At 35.9% G+C, this 3,835-nt stretch overlaps 1 long non-coding RNA gene across 1 annotated transcript; it reads left to right on the top strand.

Moving 5' to 3' along the window:
• The first annotated feature begins 1,886 nt into the window (after nucleotides 1-1,886).
• Nucleotides 1,887-3,057, top strand: LOC307143541. The gene is made up of 3 exons (XR_013818616.1): nucleotides 1,887-2,005; nucleotides 2,707-2,784; nucleotides 2,935-3,057. It is a non-coding gene; the product is annotated as an uncharacterized lncRNA (long non-coding RNA).
• The last annotated feature ends 778 nt before the right edge of the window (nucleotides 3,058-3,835 follow it).

The following is a 3,835-nucleotide window of genomic DNA, read 5'->3' as shown; positions in this document are numbered from 1 at the left end:
ATTGTGTCAAGAGCATGGGGTATGTGCTCCAGTAATCACGAAGTGATGGTTTTTTGATCACCCCCATTAGGAGAACTGACATTAAAAATGTGAACATTTCAGGCATATTTGTTGGAACCCATTTAACCATTTTTTCTTTCACTTCTCTTTCTTGCAAGTCAGATGCATAGCGGTTTATTTCCTCTACAATTTCTCAGATAACTTCTTCAGTGAGGAACAATTTAAAACAATTGACCTCACTGGGGGATTCTGGTTTTGCACACCACACAGTTGGTCGTCAAAATTGCCTGGGCCAGGAGGATTAAAAAGGTTGGTTAACTTCCAGGATGATGAGTTTATCTCTGCGTCATTTGACATGGGAAAAACATGGACTGGCATTGTGGATGAAGTCTTGTCTTCACCTTCAATGTTGTCAAGGTTCGGGGGAAGGTCCTCATCGCTGTCCCTCTCTGCCTCACTGTGAAAATTCTCCTCATCAGAATTAAAAAAAAAAGTGTCTTCAATTTTCAATTTCCTCATTTGTCAGTTGTAGTGTTTTAAATAAATTGTTTGTCATTTTCTCTGAAGTAGTTAACTGGTTAATTTGATTGAAATTGTGTCTCAAGTTAATACCAACACGAGCTGGATGTCAGCTGGAAAAAATGCTTGCAATGCATGACTGTTAAAATGTATTATTTTTTTATTCTTTTTATGCAAAATATTTACAAACTTGTTAACTAAATTAAATACATGCTAGTGAACTCCTTGTGGTTTTAATACTTAAAAGAAAATTATATGCTAATTGATCTGTAAGTTATCCAACACAGTCTCACTCCCACTCGTCACATATTGACGCTTGGTCAGGACCCCTCGTCGTCACTTTTTTACGTACAGGGTACCCCTTGAAAGGCATTTTTCGACGTTAAGGGTACTGCAGTGATTCCAATGAGACACCTTTGGCGTCATACACAGACGTGTTGGGCATGTGAATGTTATCATGATGTAACTATTTATTGGGTTATAATGTTTCCATTATGACATGTTGGAGTATGATTCTCAATTTAATCAGCCAGCATTATTTTATTTACATTTATTGATTTGTATTTACGCTATTCAGACACGTTTGAAAGTAGCCCAAACCCCGCCCATTAACCTACCCATTTGCGTTATATGATATAAAACACAGAATATAACAGACAACATGCACACTTTATTGAAAAATGTCAAGTATTCCAACTGTTCCGAGGCCAAACGATTGATTTGTGTGAAGAAAAGACCCAAAAGCGATCTGCGTTTCCCTCCGCACCCCGGCGTCGTATTGAAGACGCCACAGGTACGGCCATACCCCTCGGCGTCAGTCTATAGACGAACTGGGAACTCCATTGCTTTCAATGGGAAACCTTTGCCGGTATTCTATCGGTATGAAATCTTGCTGAAGAAGTCTCATTCAGAATACATCGCGATGTTTGGCATCAGTGCACGTGGGCCACATGTTGGTGAGTAGCCATGAATATTTGATATAAAGTATTTTCTGTCGTTATTGATCAGATTATGTTCAGTCACTGCATTATATCTTTAATTTCCACTCAGGCTTCGCTTTTCTTTGCTTTCTAAATCAACACACCTTGCTAATAGGGCGATTAAACACTGTCACGTGACGTGCTATAGACCTTTTAAACAGTTATTCATATTTAATAATAACAACTAGTGTAGTTCCAACGTGGCATTTGTAGTAGAAGCACAATAAAAACAACCTTAGTTGTAATGTGATGATTGTTGTAAATAGACAGTATCCACAACACTTACCATGCTTTTTAATGCCTTTTAATGTAAAATCCAAATATTGTGATGTAAATAGTACTTTGTCCTGTATATAATGTATCTGTTATATATTATGACTTTTTCTCTTTTTTTTTTTTTTTAACCTGAAACGACCAAAAGGGCCTTTCGGACTCAGTCAGCCCATTCTTGTTCATGGAAAAGTAATGGAGAAGACCGAAAGCAGCAACAGCAAATATTTGCAATGGTAAGTATGTGTTGGTTTGAACTCTTTATCAAGCATTTGTTGTTTCTTAAACATATTCTTACAAACCCCATGGCTCAATCAGTGAGAACATGTTCTCAAAGTCTTAATAATTCACAAGATTTAACAAGCTGTCATTCATATGATACTCGTACATATTTGTACAAATACTCATACATAATCCTGCAGCTTTTACTCCGACTCCTGCCATTGGCTACAGCCTCAATTCCTGTACATATTTATCATGATTTTTGTAAATCAGTTGCGCCCCTTCTTGGAAAGCAGTCCCAGAAAGAAAAGTTTATATTAGGTCCAATGTATTCTTTAAAATGATTACAAATTGGGCCATTGGGGAGGTCTCTTCACACCTCATGACCTACCTCTGTTTGCAAGAGCGGAAATGCTCACATAACATCAGATATTCAATTATTTTGTCATCAGTTGCACTGCTGATAACGTCCTGTTTGCATGTAAATAATTTACGTGATCAAAAGATCAAGTAAATAATCAACATTTTTAAACAAATTAATATGTGCTACTAAAAATATACTTTTAAAAATGGAAATGCACACCTATCAGTGAACTTGTTTCATAAATGTATTTAACATTTAATTATGCAACACTTTTTAAAGAAAGAAACAGGTATGTATGAAATCACAACTTGCATGCAATGTAATGAAATTTCCTTTCTTTCTGTTTTGCAGGATTACTTGCAGATTACTTTTATGAGCCAACCCTCACAAGAGCTACTAGTTAGTTGTAGTGAATCTTGCCGTAATCAGGTAAATAATATTTTTAGTATATCAGTATTTACTCATGAAATGCTCCCCTGAATTGTATGTAAATTCATTTTATTGTAACTGTCTTAATGTATATGTTTCAAAAACAATAGTAATTGCACATAAAGTAAGTGAGACTTTCTTGTTTTACAGCAGAGAAGAAAGACCAGACCCTTATATCGAAGCAAGCTAATCGAATAAGTCCTTTGTTTAGGGTGAGGAAGGAACATGGCCATCTTGTGCCCAAAGACGACAGAAAAGTGCGCAAGTCCATTGGTATGTCTTGTATTGATGTATTGTCTTGCTTCAATATGTAGTACAGAATTTGATGTTGATCTCTCAAAGGACAGCTGTGATCATTCTTTCTATACTCTGATAAAATACACACCATTATTCATGTCTAAATCTTTTTATAACTCCTAAAATGAGCAAATTAGGTTCTGTATCTTGGATTTATCTAAAATGGTAAATATTTGTTTCCCTTTTTGATACAATTATTATTAAAATGATTGCCTTTTAGCATAAAGGCTGGAACACTTTTGGCCTTCAATTCTTAAAAATGGCACCGTCTGTTTGTCTTAGATAAAAGCAGACATGTATTGAAGGGTTAAAAAAAGCATTTAGTTGGTATAAACTCCAGGTATTTCTCTATTGTTTTGTAGACCATGGGTGGTTCTGTGTAGCTTTGGAAGATAATGAGTTGTGGCATATATTAGGAATCAAATAGTAAATGTTCTTTGAATTATGTGAAATATCTGGTTAGTTTTTTGGCTTGAAACAAGGCTTTATACTCCACAGACTAAAACACATTGCATTTGTGTTTTAAGATGGATAGCAAGAGAAGGCACACACTTCAGAAGATTCTACAGGAAAAGACTAATGTGCAGCCAAGGAGGAATACAAGACGCAAAAATTCCAGTCTCTGAGAACTATGCATGGCCATGGGTGCTTCATAAGCATGGTAAGTCTTGTGCCTCTGTACCTATTGTATTGCCTTATTTTAACAATTTTACATTGTGCAGGCTATCACAAGTGATGCTCTTGAAACAAGTGA

This window comes from Gobio gobio, assembly GCF_949357685.1.
Source record: "Gobio gobio genome assembly, chromosome: 2".
Classification (NCBI taxonomy): domain Eukaryota; kingdom Metazoa; phylum Chordata; class Actinopteri; order Cypriniformes; family Gobionidae; genus Gobio; species Gobio gobio.
This window is presented reverse-complemented; position numbering and strand designations above follow the sequence as displayed.